General features: G+C 43.4%; 1 protein-coding gene across 1 annotated transcript in view; it reads left to right on the forward strand.

Annotated features, from left to right (window-relative positions):
- Positions 1-3,093, forward strand: part of LOC143288974 (ras-related protein Rap-2c-like) — a 12,600-nt gene extending 9,507 nt beyond the window's left edge. Inside the window, exon 2 of the mRNA XM_076597690.1 lies at positions 2,669-3,093. The gene's annotated coding sequence lies outside the window, so the exon portion shown is untranslated. The remainder of the gene's footprint in view (positions 1-2,668) is intronic.
- Positions 3,094-17,482: the final 14,389 nt, after the last annotated feature.

The following is a 17,482-nucleotide window of genomic DNA, read 5'->3' on the forward strand; positions in this document are numbered from 1 at the left end:
TTTTTCTCAAGGCCAGACTAAGCGTGTTGGGTTACGCTGCTGGTCAGGCATCTGCTTGGCAGATGTGGTGTAGCGTATACGGATTTGTCCGAACGCAGTGACGCCTCCTTGAGCTACTGAAACTGAAACTGAAACTGTTAGCTTAGTGTGTTGGTGTTGCTCACCGAATTCTGAACTCCTGGTTTTCCAGAAAAACTAAACGTGCAGGCATTCATGTATATATTTGTGTATCTGTCATGCTGGCCGCACCCCTCTGTAGCAGATCCATGCTCACACAAACTCATGTATGCATGCACGCACTCACACTCACACACTCACACTCACACTTACACTCACTCACACACACACACACACACACACACACACACACACACACACAAGCGCGTGCGTGCAAACACAGAGACACACAAACATGCATGCATGTGCATGCACACACATTCGAACCCGGGACCCTCAGATCGAAAGTCCAACGCTTTAACCATTCGGCTATGGAGGACTGGGACTTCAAAAAAAGACAATACACAGCCTTGCACAAACCCTGAGAATGCATATATATGGTTGGGGAAAAAAAACAGTCATGAATACATGTATGTAAATTGCCACTCATACATTGATAAGGGAATGTCTGAGTCCATGCAAGCAGAAGAAATAGAAGTGAGAAGGTTTACAGTTTTGACTTGGGATTGACAGGCGCAATAGCCGAGTGGTTAAAGCGTTGGACTGTCAGTCTGAGGGTCCCGGGTTCGAATCACGGTGACGGCGCCTGGTGGGTAAAGGGTGGAGAATTTTATGATCTCCCAGGTCAACATATGTGCAGACCTGCTAGTGCCTGAACCCCCTTCGTGTGTATATGCAAGCAGAAGATCAAATACTGCACGTTAAAGATCCTGTAATCCATGTCAGTGTTCGGTGGGTTATGGAAACAAGAACATACTCAGCATGCACACCCCCGAAAACGGAGTATGGCTGCCTACATGGCGGGGTAAAAACGGTCATACACGTAAAAAGCCCACTCGTGTGCATATGACTGAATGCAGAAGAAGAAGAAGACTTGGGATTGAGTTTTTTGTGGAGAAGTTGCCAGTTAGTAGCGGTGACAGGGGTTAACACTGTAACTGTTTCGACTGGGGACTACAGCTTGCAGAATGGTGCATACCCACACGTTCTAGCCCCCTCCGCATCATTCTTGTCCAAGATGCATCCGAGGATGATTCACCCACTGTGGCCTGTCTCTGTGCATGCTTTGTGGGCCCTGCTGATGACACACACACAGACGCACACACACACACACACACACACACATGCATGCATGCACAGAGGCGTGCACACACACACACAGACACACACACACGTTTACACAAACACACAGATCTCTCTCTCTCTCTCTCACACACACACACACACACACACGTGTGTGCACAGAGGCACACACACACACACACACACACACACACACACACACATGAGTACACAGAGGTATGCACACACACACACACACACACACACGTTTACACAAACATAGATCTCTCTCTCTCTCTCCCTCTCTCTCTCTCTCTCTCACACACACACACACACACACACACACAAACATGCACACACGCACAGATGGTCTCTCTCTCTCTCTTGTCTCCCTCCCCAGCCCCCACCCCACGCCCCCACACACACGTGTGGAGGCTCACACACACACTCTCACACACACACACACACACACACACACACACACACACAAGAGAGTGCTGCCTAATTGATGGCGAGCACGGAACGTCAGCTGAAGTTTCTCCCGACCTGTCGGAGGCGACAATGTCGTGTGCTTTATGCATGAGTTCCTTTCACACAAAACGCTCAGCGCTCATTGGAGCCGAGTGTGAGGGTGTCAACTGGCTGCAGAGTCAGATTTGATTTGGAATTTGTTTTGACCTTTTTTTGTGGGGTCTTTTCTCTTCTTTTTTTTTCTCTTCCTCTCTCTCTCTCTCTCTCTCTCTCTCTCTCTCTCTCTCTCTCTCTGTCTCAGTGTCTGTCTGTCTGTCTGTCTGTTTCTGTCCCCCTTGTCTCTGTCTCACAGTGTCTGTATGTATGCATGAATTCTCTGTCTCTCTGTCTCTGTCTGTCTGTCTCTCTCTCTCTTTCTGCCTCTTTCAGTCTCTGTGTGTGTGTGTGTGTGTGTGTGTCTGTGTCTGTGTCTGTGTGTGTGAATTTGTTTTACAGAGTGGGGTTTCATTTGTGTGTTTGAGAGTTGGCATATGTATGTGTGTCTTGCAGTTTGTGACTCTGTCGTGTGTGTGTGTGTGTGTGTGTGCGCACATGTGAGTGCATGTTTGTGTGTGTATACATCTACATGTGTGTTCTTGCAAGAATACACACTCGTAGTTCATTCTGTAATCATTAATTGATACTCTTGTGTGTGCACATACTGTAATTGGTTGATTATAAATCATGTTGTAAAAGAGTTGCTATATTTTTTGTGCCCTTATATTTGTGAGCATCTGTGCAAGTGTTTTTTTTTGTACTTGTTTCTGTGTGTGTGTGTGTGTGTGTTTGTTTTATGTATATTTATATATTTAAAAAAAACCCATTTTTTTCTTCACACAGTGACATACACACAGACACACAGACACACACACACACACCACCCTCTCTGAAGTAACATGTGGTTGCCGTATTTTGCCAGGTGCTGAAATCCATGGCCGGCCAGCCATCCTTTTATAGTTTCCTTGACCTTGCTTCTTCGGCATGGGGGTCAAGGTCAAGGCCACCTGATGTCCAGAAATAACCCACCTCCACATCACCATGCTCCACCACCCAGCCTCCTCAGGAGCACGGCCAGGTCATCGCAAACGCCGTCATTGCCATCGTCGTCGTCATTGCCGTCAGCGTCATGATCATCGACGTCGTTGACAGTTGTGGTGACTGTGGCTGCGTCCTTTTTTTGAGCCAGGGATTGTGTGCTTTGTTTTTTGTTGGGCCTTTTTCCTGTTTCCGAGGTTATGTGTGTCTTCTTGAGGTGTTTGTGAGTGTCTCGTTGTGAGGTGTCTCCATCTCATTGTGAGGGGTTTGTGTTATGTATCTCATCGTGAGGTGTTTAGAACTACCTCATCATGGGGGGAGGGGGGCAGGGGGGGGGGGGGTTCATATAGATTTCATTGTTAGGTGTTTGTCTCATCCTGAGGCGTTCATCTCTCTGTGTGAGTTGTCTGTCTCATTGTGAGGTGTTCGTATCCAATCATGTGAGGGTGGTCTGATCTTGAGGGTGTTCCATCTACTTTGTGAGGTGTGCATTAACTCATCATGAGGTGTTTCAATCTTATCGTGATGTGTCCCATCTCATCTTGAGGTGTCCATCTCTTCAGGAGGTGTTAATATCTCATCATGAGGTGTTCATATCTCATGAGGTGTCGGTCTCATCTTGAGATGTCCATCTCATCGTGAGGTGTTCATATCTCATCATGAGGTGTCTGTCTGATCCGGAGGTGTTTCATCTCATCCTGGCATGTCCATCTCTTTGTGAGGTTTCAGTCTGATCGCGAGGTGTTCACATCTCATCGTGAGGTGTTCACATCTCATCATGAGGTGTTCATGTCTCATCACGAGGTTTCCATCTCATCATGTTTGTCCAGGGTCCTTGTCATCCTTCTCCATCGTGCATGTTTGTATTTTGTATTTGTATTTCTCTTTATCACAGTAGATTTCTCTGTGTGAAATTCGGGCTGCTCTCCCAAGGGAGAGCGCGTCGCTATACTACAGCGCCACCCATTTTTTTGTATTTTTTCCTGCGTGCAGTTTTATTTGTTTTTTCCTATCGAAGTGGATTTTTCTACAGAATTTTGCCAGGAACAACCCTTTTGTTGCCGTGGGTTCTTTTACGTGCGCTAAGTGCAAGCTGCACACGGGACCTCTGTTTATTGTCTCATCTGAATGATTAGCGTCCAGACTACCACTCAAGGTCTAGTGGAGGGGGAGAAAATATCGGCAGCTCAGCCGTGATTCGAACCAGCGCGCTCAGATTCTCTCGCTTCCTAGGCGGACGCGTTACCTCTAGGCCATCACTCCACATGTTGGCTAGTGCCCTGCCCTGCGTGAGGAAACAGTTAAGCCAGGATTGAAAAAAAAACAACAAACCAAAATCTATTTATTCTTATTTTTTTTAACAAATGGTGGTGTTGACGTCAGTAGCGGTGGGACAGAATTGACGGATGACGGAGTGCTGCCCCTTTCCTATTTTGCCCTTCTCCTGTCCTTGACGGAGCGTGGACGCTGGGTTCCTCGGGTCACCTGCATGCATTGTGGCTGGTCCATCCCTCGTGCTGTGGACAGTTGGTCTGCAGGCTGCCTTCTTGACCGCTGACCGCTTGCCCACTCCAGAGTGTGGGAGGAGGGCTAGGGGGCTTGTTGGGGGGTGGGGGTGGGGGGGTGCGGGAGGAGGGGGGTGTGGGTGGGGGGGAGGCAGAGAAACTGTCAGTCGTGAACCCTTCCAACGCCTTGCTCATTGGGGTCATGACTGGCTAGGTTCATGGTTACTGAGATCTGTGCGACAAGTTTCCACAAGATCCAGATCCAAGTTTGTTTTTGTTTTTTTTCTTTTCACCTGAATGGCTCACAGATTATGGCAATGAATGATAAAGATAAATCAGAGCTTTGTGTGTGTCCACCCCACCCCCCCTTTTTTTTTTTCACCCTCCTTTCGTGGTTCAAGCCAGTAACTTATGGATGGTCCATATTGGTGTGATCTGCCTTTCTTCCAATGAACTCATTGTAGACGTCCATTCCCTTCCCCACCCTCCACCCTCTGCACCCTTCAACACACTCCCCAGATTCTAAGCAGAATGTTTTTCCCTCCTTTGTGTGTGTATGTGTGTCTGTGTGTGTCTGTGCTGTGTCCAGATGACCAGAGTCCTCCAGCAGTATTGTCTTCTCCTCTTTTCCCCCACTGTGCTGACTGCAGATCCCTCAGCTGAGGTGACCCTGCACCGCCCCGTGAGGGTTTGTTCCACAGGGACCGCAGACCTCTTTCTTGCGGACCTGGGGTGGGTTGCATGAGCAAACTTGCCTTCTCTAAGTTTGCTTATTGTTCAGAATGTTCTAGACTCCGCAGTAAACTCCATATACTTAGGAGCAGGCTTAACTCTGAGCGAGTTTAGGGCTGCAAATATTGTCTCTTGTAGCCTGGCTCTGGAGACTGGTCTGATTCAGCTATTCCCGATTCACGTATTCCCATTTCGCCTGCTCTCCGATGGTGCTGCTTGCTGCTGTTGAGAGTTTGTTGAGGGTTTGACTCTTTCGTCCTGTTGAGTGTACCGCTCGATCCCATTTTGTTTATTCAGCCTTCCCCTCTCTCTGTCTCTAACACACACTCACACACACACACACACACACATGCACATGCACATACGTTTTCGCTCACACACACACACACACACACACACACACACACACACACAGACTGAGTTCACAGGCGAACCGAGAATAGGCAAATCGGGATCACCAATGAATTTAGTGATATATAGGTGAATCTGGAATAGGTGAATTGGGACGACACCCCATGCTCAACCAAAGTGACCTAGACTGGCTCCGTTGCCGTCTTGTTGTCTGGCTCACAGTCACGCTGAATAATCCTTGTATCTGATGATGTTTGTTCCATGTTGCAAAGCTTAAAATCTGGACACTTGTGTGGATGGAAGTTAACCATGTTGACGTGCTTTTGAAGGAGGAAGGAAGAGCTGAATGGTGGAGCGTATAAGATAAGATTTTTTTCCTGGAAAAAAAAGAGAAGAAAAAAGATTGATATTACATTACGATGCAGTGTCTTGGAGTGACTATATTGCCATCGTGGTTTGGGTTTTTTTTTTTGGCTGTTCATGATCAAAAGAAGTTAATCAAAACACCTGAACTTTCTTTTTGTTTTGGTATCTTTTCTTTTTTTTATAAAAAGTATTGTTATGTATTCAAACGTTGCAACCTCACATGGTGTTGATGGTTGTTTTTTTTCATCATGCAAAACATTTTGGTAGAGAGTGGTTAATGTAATATACTCATGACAACTTTCTGTTTTTCTTGGTTTTGTTGTTTACTGGGTGAATGCTTAATCCATTTCTGAGGTTAAAGCTGCATGGTTGTTTGTATTCTGACGGTGTGTAAGAGTGAGGAATGATGGTTCTTGAGAGTTCCAGTTTGGTTTGCAGCTTGTTCTTGAATTTTGCTGCCCATGTTTTGCTCTGGAAATCAAATGAATATATCGGAGTTGTTGAATAATGGGAATTGTCAGTGGCTTTGTTTTTTGAGTTACAACTTTGTGTGGGATGGATAGCAGTTGTGAAGGTGGTTGTTTCTGAGAGTGGATTGAGGGATGAGGGGTGTGGGGGGGGGGTGATGACATCATTTGAAGGGTTTCTTTGTGTGTTTTTTCTAGAGAAGAGATATAGATTAAAGATATATATATATATATATATATATATATATATATATATATATATATATATATATATATATATATATATATTTGTGCAACATACAAATGAATAGACTGACCACAGACTATAAATGGATGAAGGCATGTTTTGGAATTATTGGTCGTTGGTGCTCTCCACTCAAGTTGGAGGGAAGAAAATAATGCAAAAACAAACCCAAGACATTTGCCGATAGCTTGATTCTAAAGTGGAACCCCAACTTGCTGTGGAGCAGTGTGATGCCCCCTGAATTGTCTGACGTCTGGATCATGCATCCTTGAATGGGTGGAGAGGGTGTGAGGGGGCAAGGATTGTTGGGGAAGGGTGGGGGGGGATCTGCTTTTACAGTGAGGGGATGTTTGTTTCGGATGTGTGGGCGAGACCTTTGACCTCACCAAGAGTCCTGACACAAACACCTTTTTCACTCCCCTTGAAAGGATATTCTGCTTCTTTTTCTTATTATTATTATCTGTGTGTGTATGTGTGTGTGTGTGTTTCCCAAACTCATTATTGAATGCAAGCCTTGGAACACACACCAGCATTTTTCAATTGAAAGTTTCGTGACCGCGTTTCTCTTCAGTTAGAACTGCATCGATTACTTTACCACTACATGGTGGACATACTGCATGTTGGCTTCTTGGTCATTTGATGTTTGTTTTGTTGTGTACGGCAGTGAACTGAGTGTGTATCAGCAAATATGGAGGCCCAGAATATCTATCAACAAAGAGGAAGGCTCAGAATATGTGTCAGCAAAGATGGGGCCCCAGAATGTGTGCTAACAAAGACAGGGGCCCAGAATATGTATTAGCAAAGATGGTGGGCCCAGAGTGTTTATTAGCAAAGATGGGGGCCCAGAATGTGTGTTAACAGAGGGTGAGGGCCCAGAGTTTGTGTTGGCAAAGAGAGGGCCCAGAGAGTGTATAAGCAATGATGAGTGCCTAGAGTGTGTAATGGTAAAGATGGGGCCCCAGAGTGTTTATCAGTGAAGTTGTGTATCAACAGTATCAGTGATAGAAGTTGAGGGCCCATAATATGTGTCGGCAAAGATGGGGGCATGGCCCAGAGTGTGTATCAGCAAAGATATGGGGCCCAGAATGTGTGTTAGCAAAGATGGGTGCCCAAAGTGTGTATCAACAGTATCAGTGAGTGAAGTTGGGGGCCCAGAATGTGTGTCAGCAAAGATAGGGCCATGGCCCAGAGTGTGTATTGATAGCAAAGATATGGGGCCCAGAATGTGTGTCAGCAAAGATGGGGGCATGGCCCAGAGTGTGTATCAGCAAAGATATGGGGCCCAGAATGTGTGTTAGCAAAGATGGGTGCCCAAAGTGTGTATCAACAGTATCAGTGAGTGAAGTTGGGGGCCCAGAATATGTGCCAGCAAAGATAGGGGCATGGCCCAGAGTGTGTATTGATAGCAAAGATATGGGGCCCAGAATGTGTGTTAGCAAAGATGGGGGCCCAGAATGTGTGGTTGCAAAGATGGAGGCCCTGAGCATGTATTGACACAGATGAGGGCCCAGAGTGTGTATGAGCAAAGAGGGGCATAGATATTGAGGAGAATGGCTGAGACCCAGGCCCGGGGTTGCACAAGCAGTTTTAGCAGTGCTAAGTCTCAGGAAAATTTGTACCGCAAAGTGGACTTAGTGCTGGTATGATGGTGTGCACTTGTAATCCAGTCCTGGGCTGCTTGGAGAGTATATAGAATGGCTGGACGTTTTTATTTTGTTATTGTTGTTGCGTTGAGTATAATAATACGACTTGGCAAGTGTCTTTGTTGTCGCATGATGCTGCTCCCATTTAATGATATGCAGAACGAATGCAATAATTTTCTTTTCTGTTAAAAAAAACTTTTTTTTTTTTTGAGTGTGGTTAGTCAGTTGCATGTGAGTTTGAACTTGAACGGGGGCTGAAAGAAACGAGTGAGTTCTCTACAAAATGATTAATCCAAAATTTCCGTTTTTTTGTTTTTGTAACTTCTTGTCATGTGTAATAAAGGCACTGATTGTAATGCAACCGTTTTCGTTTGTAACACTGACTGAAACACAACTGTTTCCTTTTTGTAACTGGGGATGTACGATGTTGAAGAAAGTGGTTGTTTGTGGCTGGTGTATAGATATAGATATATATATATATATATATATATATATATATATATGTATGTGTACATGTACAATATGGAGAATTAGTTGAAGAGGATGGTTTATGAAACATGAATGTGCATGATACAAGCTTTCTTGATTGTTGTTTTGTGCTCAAACTACTGCTGGAATGTGTACGCAGTGTACGCTTATATGTAGAGAAAATTATATATATAATTATATATTGATACACACAATTATATATATAATTATATAATGATACACTCTGTGGCTAGTCTTGAGGCTTTCTTGGAGGAAAAATGTTGTTGGAACAGTGGAAGTTTGGGAGCGATGACCTTTTATTTATATATGAGTGTTATGATCCGTGATGCTGACATCAAGCTGAACGATGTTGAACAGTTCTTTGTAGCATAGTGGTTACTGTTTCATTGAAACACACGTCACACAGAATCATGAATGAGTAAGCTTTAAAAAGTGTGAAATTAGAGATGATATTATGTGTGTGTGTGTGTGTGTGTGTGTGTGTGTGATTTAATGATAGAAGTGCAAATTTTTGGCAGTGCTAGCCTGGATTGTAGGTAGGTGCAGTAGCATACATGGTAGAAGAAGAAGCAAGTTTGCCCTCCTGCTAGTTTGCAGTCAGTGGTACTGGTAGATACACTGTCACGTAAGGGTATGTCGGGAGGTGTGTGCTAGCTGATCGGGTGGACAAGTGAGAGTGCACCTTCATGAGAGAGGTGATACTGTCACGTAAGGGTATGTCGGGCGGTGTGTGCTAGCTGATCGGGTGGACAAGTGAGAGTGCACCTTCATGAGAGAAGTGATACTGTCACGTAAGGGTATGTCGGGCGGTGTGTGCTAGCTGATCGGGTAGACAAGTGAGAGTGCACCTTCATGAGAGAGGTGATACTGTCACATAAGGGTATGTCGGGCGGTGTGTGCTAGCTGATCGGGTGGACAAGTGAGAGTGCACCTTCGTGAGAGAGGTGATACTGTCACGTAAGGGTATGTCTGGCGGTGTGTGCTAGCTGATCGGGTAGACAAGTGGAGAGTGCACCTTCATGAGAGAGGTGATACTGTCACGTAAGGGTATGTCGGGCGGTGTGTGCTAGCTGATCGGGTAGACAAGTGAGAGTGCACCTTCATGAAAGAAGTGATACTGTCACGTAAGGGTATGTCGGGCGGTGTGTGCTAGCTGATCGGGTAGACAAGTGAGAGTGCACCTTCATGAGAGAAGTGATACTGTCACTGAAGGGTATGTCGGGCGGTGTGTGCTAGCTGATCGGGTAGACAAGTGAGAGTGCACCTTCATGAGAGAAGTGATACTGTCACTGAAGGGTATGTCGGGTGGTGTGTGCTAGCTGATCGGGTAGACAAGTGAGAGTGCACCTTCATGAAAGAAGTGAAAAAAATGATGACAGGCTGAAGGAATGAACGGATGAGAGCTGAGGTTTTGTTGTAGTTCGCCGCAGACTGCGTTAAAAGGAGGAAAATCGTTGTGGTGTGACTGCTGTGCTGGATTGAACTCTGGCATTCGACCTTTGTGGTGCGTCTGGGAGGAAGTGTATGAGGGGTGGGGGCTGGGAGTGGGGGGGGGGGGTTGCTCATATTGTTTGTTGCAAATTGGTTGGATCTGCAAAGCTGGAGAACAGAGTTTGTTGGGGTTTTTTTTGTTGTTTTTTTTTTCCAAATTCTGTGTTTTGAAACATTGTTGAGATCCTTTGGATGGGAACATTGTTTGCTGCGACCTCGTGGGTGGAATATTGTTTGTTGAGACCTTATGAGACCTTGTGAATGGAAAACATTGCTGAGACCGTGTGTGTAGAAACATTGTTTGTTTAGACATTGTGAGGCTATGTGGGTGGAAAACATTGTTCGTGGAGACGTTGTGAGTCCGTGTGAGTGGAAATACAGTTCGTTGAGACATTGTGGATGGAAACATCATTTGTTGAGACATAGAATAGAATAGAATATGTCTTTATTACCAAGTGTACCAGGGTCACAAGGAATATTGGGGGGGGGGGGGGGGGGGGGGGGGGGATAGTACATAACAAGATACTAACATAAATCGAAAACCATACACAAACACAGATACAGTAGAAATTAGGATGCATACAAGTGCGTATCAGTATAAAAACTTGTGAATAGTCACACATGCACACACTGCAAACACACACACACACACACACACACACACACACACGTACGTTTGAACAGAAGCTGCATATTACATGTGGATGGGGCTGATGACTAGATCTTCAGGTAGATGGTTGTTGATTGCACAATTCTATTTATCACACTGGACGTTGTGAGACTGGGTGGAAACATTGTTTGTTGAGACTTTGTGTGCGGAAACATTGTTTTATTGTGACTTTGTCGGTGGAAACGTTGTTGCGACCTTGAGGGTAGAAACGTTGTTCGTTGAGACTTTGTGGGTGGAAACCTCGTTTGTCGAGACCTTAGGGTGTGGAAAGAGGCCTGATTTGATTTGAGCTTTTGTTAACGATGAACAGTTCTATAGCATTATGACAGACAGCTGTTTGACGCATGTGGGCAGAGTGTTGGCGTTGGGGATTGTTACATACATGCGTGTGTGTGTGTGTGTGTGTGGTTTATAGAGGAAACATGTTTCGTAGGTTTTGTACTTTCTTTTTTTTTTTTTTCTGCCCTGTGGTTGTTCATTTTTCTTTGGTTTTATCCCATAATGGGCGTTGAAGGGAAAGTCTTGGGTGTATAGATTTTGTATAAAGCCACTGAGATAGGAGAGGGTCACTGGATGGGAACGGAAGGAGCGAAAAGCGGGTAAAAATGTGAATATAATCCTACCATGATGGCCCTGCATGATTGAATGGCAGTATCAGACACAGTGCAGCTTTCTGGATAAGATGAGCAAAATGACAAAGTAGGGGGAGAGAGAGAGAGAGAGAGGGGATTTGGGGGGTGTGGGTGGGTGTGTGAAGGTGCGGGGGTGAAAAGGTATGAGTGTGTGTGTGTGTGTGCGTGTGTGAGACAAAGTACGGAGAGAGAGAGAGAGAGTGTGGGGATTGGGGGGATGTTGGTAGGTGCGGGAGTGTATAGGTGTGAGTGTGTGTGTGTGACAAAGTAGTGAGGGAGAGAGAGAGAGAGTGTGTGTGTGTGTGGATTTGGGGGGTGTGGGTAGGTGCAGGGGTGTATAGGTGTGTGTGTGTGTGTGTGCGCGCGCGCACACATGCATGCTTTGAGTGTACATACAACAAGGTGTTCACTCTTTGCAAGTGTCTGGGATGGAACCAGTGTACAGATATGTATGTAAAGACCCTCTCTTCCCCAGCACTAATTCTGTGTGAACGGTTGGTCCCAGGGTGTTTGTCTCTGCTGCAGTGCTAAGCATTCTCAGTCACGCCTTGGTCTATTCTCATGTACAGCCGGTATGTTTGGCATCTGCACATATACACCATGGGTCGTGGTTTTTTGTGTGCACAGCTTCTCGTTTTGTTGATACCTCGCACGCCAAATTCAGTTCTTGATTTTCAGTGTATCTTTTTTTTATATTTTTGTATCTTTTGATATCCTTAATGCCAAATTTCGGTTTTGTTGGTGTATTCTAGTCTTGTGTCTTTTGTGGAAGCTTTTTTTTTTTTGGCGTCATTGTCTTCCATTGTATGGAGTCTGTGGTTGGTTGGTGTGTGTGGGTGTGTGCGTGTGCGCATGTGTGTGTGTGTGTGTGTGTGTGTGTGCGCACACTCTTGTCTGCACATGTACACAAGCGATCATGCACGTGTGGACGTACGCACGCAGGGCAAAAATCTCATTTCGAATGTGCTTAGGAGTCAGCGTACGCATGTCTGCATGCACATTATAATTATGCACCCATGACACACACAGCAGGTGTTTTTTTTATGTTGAAGGCACAGGCAGAAACTTTTACAGACAGGAACGAAACCAGTTTTTTATGTTCGTTTCATGCAGACAGGATGCACACATTAAGATATGTCGTACAAAATGATTTGTCTTGTGTGTTTTCACTTTGGTTTGACTAAAGAAATAGATTGAAAGAATGAAGATATAAACCATGACCAGGATGAATGAATATATATATATATATATATATATATATATATATATATATATATAGTGTATGTGTTAGGGTAGCTGTTAGATACACATGTATGTTAAAATGTATGTATGCATTTGTGTGTGTGTGTGTGTGTGTGTGTGTGTAGTCACATTTCGGTGTGTGTATGTAACATTGATGTAATGTTTTATGTTAATTAACAAAAGCATTTTTGTAAAGCACCTAGAGCAGATTCCTGGATAGTGTGCTATATAAATATCCTTTATTATTATTATTATTATATATATATATATATATATATATATATATATATATATATATATATATGCACAGGTGGACAACCGAATCAGGAAGAATATAAATCATGATCAGTATGTACGGACAAAAGCATGGGCCTGGAGATACCGAAAGAGTTGATGAAAGGGGTTGTTGGCTAGTGTTGTGTTGCCACTGATGGAGTGCCCTGGGCAAGATGGGTCTGAATTCTGGAAATATTGGGAAGGAAACGCTGTCTTTGTGGTTGTTTTCGTTAGGTTTCATGCCTTTTTTTGTTCTTTTCCTGTGTTCTGGTGGTGCTGTCTCTCTCTCTCTCTGTGTCTCTTTACACACACACACACACACACACACACACACACACAGAGTTTTCTGAATTGTTCTCATTATTTGACATGTGACAGAGTTGTGCAGTGACACACACACTCACACAGGCATGCATGCATGCATAAACACACACACACACACACACACACACACACATGCATATGTATATATGTATGTATATGTATGTGTGTGTGTTCACATGATTTTCAGTCCTGATGTTAGTTAGGCTATAATTATTGTGTAACTTTTGAGGAACAATAAATAGAAGAATAACAATAATTCTGAAGAAAAAAGAAAGAAAGAAAGAAAGAAGAAGAAGAAGAAAAAGAAAAAAAAAAGAAAAGAGAATATGGATAAGTGGGTAATATTTTTTCATTCAATATTGTTTCCAAAGGTGTGTGATGTACCAAAGCCAAAGATGAGATTCATCCTTTCTTTCTTCAGAGTTCTTTTCTGTGGTGATGTTTTTAGTTTCTACCTTTCTCAGTTTGTGTGTGTGTGTGTGTGTGTGTGTTTTCAGGGTTTTGATGATGTGGTTGTTGTTTGTCTATCTGTCTTCTCAGTCGTCCTCAAAGTCAGTTTACTGGAAACTCTAATACTTTGTAATTTTTCTAGGATCTCTTCTTTAGACTTGATTGTCTGGTGCTTTTTATTTATTTATTTATTTTTTGCTCCCATGGAATGTGACTTTGTCTGTTAGCGGTTTTCAGATGCATGTGTATTAGAAGGAGAAAGGAAAAAAAAGAAGAAAAAAGTGTGTTTATTGTGTATGATTATGTGAACTGTATTTAGGTTTTCTTTTTTTGCGGGTTTGACAGGGTCATGAATTGAGGCATTTTTGACTCACTTGTGTAAACAAAGTGAGTCTATGTTTTAACCCGGTGTTCGGTTGTCTGTGTGTGTGTGTGTGTCCGTGTGTCTGTGTGTCCGTGGTAAACTTTAACATTGACATTTTCTCTGCAAATACTTTATCAGTTGACACCAAATTTGGCATAAAAATAGGAAAAATTCAGTTCTTTCCAGTCATCTTGTTTAAAACAATACTGCACCTCTGAGATGGGCACAAAAAAAATTAAAAAAAGAAGCCTAATTATATGCAAACTGCATTTACTGTTATATTTATATTTTTTGTATTCTGTAAACTTGGCACTTTGATCTGATATTCTGACCCAACAACAAGAGCAGTCATTATTATCCTTTTTTGTTCAAACAGGAACTTCTTTTGCTAAGCATGGGAGTTTTATTTATTTTGCAAACGTTTTGGTGCAGATAGTAGAAAAGGGAAATTACTCTGTAATTAATGCTAGGGGACTTAATTTATCACAAGTGAGTCTTGAAGGCCTTGCCTCTCTTGTTTTTTTTGTAGTTTTATATTTTATGTTTATTTTGTTTTGTTTGTGGGAAGTATTTTCTGCCATGCTGTGGCCCAGTGACTTGTTGATGGCTGGGCCTCTGAATGTAAGGAAAAGAATATCTGAAGACGTTTGGAATAAATTTGCTGTTTTTCTTTTTCTCTTTGAAGCGTACATTACACACGTAAGCTTTCACATGAGAAATTGTGTAGGTTTGAGAGGTGTGTGTGTGTGTGTGTGTGTGTGTGTGTGTGGCATGTCCTGAATACATGCTGTTATTATAAAAAGGAGTTTGATTGGGGTGAGTCCTGTCTGTGTCTTTATTGTCGGCAGATTCATGGGGGGCTGTTTGAGGGACGTGGTGGTGGTCTCCACTCTGGGAGGGGCGCTTACTCAGTCTGGCTCTGCGACTAAGCCATTATTGTCATTAGTAGGGGGCTTTGTAGGTGGTGTCCTAAGTATGTTAAATCAGAACAGGCACTGCTGAACACCAACGAGGTGGCTCAGCAGCATTGCAGGGTCTCCTCTGGTGTGTGGCCTCCTGGTGACCTAACATCGATGGTTCCCTGCAGACTGCTGATGCTGGAACTGTGACGGATGAACCCGGGTCTGGCCATGTAGGGGGGAATCTAAATGAGCGGTGTGGGAGTAATGCCACTGAAACGGTGCAGATGATGGGGCAGCAAAAAAAAGAAAAGAAAAAAAAGGGGTTTGAAGAACCTGATGTAAGATGCATTCTTGTCATTGATAGGCGGAAGTGTTACAAAGTTTTCATCCTCTTCTGATTTTATCTTTCTGTCTCCCACTATCTATACCCTCTTTGTTGGTGATGATGATGATGGTGATTCTGTTGTTATCAGTAATAATTGTAATGATGCTAACGCTGTACGTAGTTGTAATAATAATGATAATCATCATCATCATCAAAATAACAGTGATGATGATAATAGTAACAAGAATAGTATTGATATAAAAATAGTTTTAGTTGTAGAGATAGCAACAACAGTGATAGTGATGATAGTCATAACGTCAACATCACCTCCAATACTACTACTACTACTAATGTTGTCGTTTATATTCATGCGTTAATCTGTTTGGTTGTTTCTCTCAGTCTCTGTTGCCACGTTTGAGTATTGCATGAAAGAAAATATAATCTTAGAAATCACGTCTGAAAAAACAACAACAAAAAAACAACCCATAAAAGCATAGAAAAAGTTACGATTTTGACTGTTGGGAACCTGATTTAGTATACATGTATACTGTGTTGCTCACACAAGAGGCACAGGAAGAAAATTGATGTTACTTTGCGGACAGAAGGGGGAGTAGTGAAGAGGAGGGGGTATAATAACAGCTTCATTATGGCATGTTTTCTTTTTCCTGTTTCTGGTTGTTGTTGGTTTGTTTTTTTTTTGGGTTTTTTTTTTTCCCAGTATCTAAGGAATGAAACAAACACTGAAACGTACCAAAGGAAGAAGAAAAAAAAAAAAAGAAGGAAAAAAGAAAAGAAAAGAAGAAGCAAGAACGAAAGCAAAGAAAAAAAAAGCACAATAGTTGCAGGAAATGTGACTCGACAATCAACTCTTTGAGTTATACATGACATGACAATGAGAGAGATAGAGAGAGAGAGGGACAGTGTGTGTGTGTGTGTGTGTGTGTTTGCGGAAGACAACTCTTGCTGAACTCTTTGCTTTTGCTTTTTGTTCTGCGCAGTGGGTTCCCTTTATCTAAAAAAAAAAAAAAAAAAAAAAATGCTGCTCTGTTATGATATTATCCGTTTGTTATTTATGTGTTTATTTATGGCTACTAATTTATTTTAACCGTGCATGCAGGCAACAAGCTTGGTCTTCAGCTTTTGTTGTTGTTGTTTTTTAATCATGCTTCTTTGGTTTGACTGGTCTTGGTTGAAGATAGGCTGTAGACGAGGAGATTGATGATGATGATATTACTGTTGGTGCGATGATGATGATGATGATGGGGGTGGGGGTGGTATGGGGGATGAGGGTGCGTAGGTAGTGGATGAAGAGTTCAATGATGATGATATTAATGGTGTGTGATGATGATGATGATGATGGGTGGTGGTGGGGGTGGGGGTGCTATGGGGGCGTGGCGCGGGGTATGTAGACAGTAGATGATGAGTTAGATGATGATGGTATAACTGGTGTTGCGGTGATTGGGGTGGCAAATAGATGAGGAATTAGATGACGATGATATAACTGGTGTTTGGACGATGATGATCATGATGATGGAGGTGGTATGGAGATGTGGGGTACATTGGCAATAGATGAGGAGTTCGATGATGATGATATTACTGGTGTTTGGACGATGATGATCATGATGACGATAGGGGTGGTATGGAGATGTGGGGTACATTGGCAATAGATGAGAAGTTCGATGATGATGATATTACTGGTGTTTGGACGATGATGATCATGATGATGATGATGATGACGACGATAGGGGTGGTATGGAGATGTGGGGTACATTGGCAATAGATGTGGAGTTCGATGATGATGATATTACTGGTGTTTGGACGATGATGATGATGATGATGGAGGTGGGGGTGTCCATTGGCAATTGATGAGTTTGATGACGATGAAATAACTGGTGTTGCGATGATGGGGGTGGCAGTAGATGAGGAGTTTGATGATGATGATGATGATGATATCACTGGCGTGTAATGATGATGGTCGGGGTGATATGGAGGTGGGGTTGGGGGCCGGGGGGGGGGGGGGGTACATTGGCAATAGATGAGGAGTTCGATGGCGACGATACCAATTATTGCAAGTGTTGGCGATGATGATGTCAGTGGAGTACAACAGAGGCCGTGGATGACAAATTCGATGATGATGATGATGATGATATTGCTGGTGGTGTGATGAAGAGTGTTGACTGTTCTGTCGCTCTGTGGATGTGGTGAGGTGCTGTGTACTTGCCTGC

Source organism: Babylonia areolata, chromosome 13, assembly GCF_041734735.1.
Source record: "Babylonia areolata isolate BAREFJ2019XMU chromosome 13, ASM4173473v1, whole genome shotgun sequence".
In the NCBI taxonomy this organism is placed as follows: domain Eukaryota; kingdom Metazoa; phylum Mollusca; class Gastropoda; order Neogastropoda; family Buccinidae; genus Babylonia; species Babylonia areolata.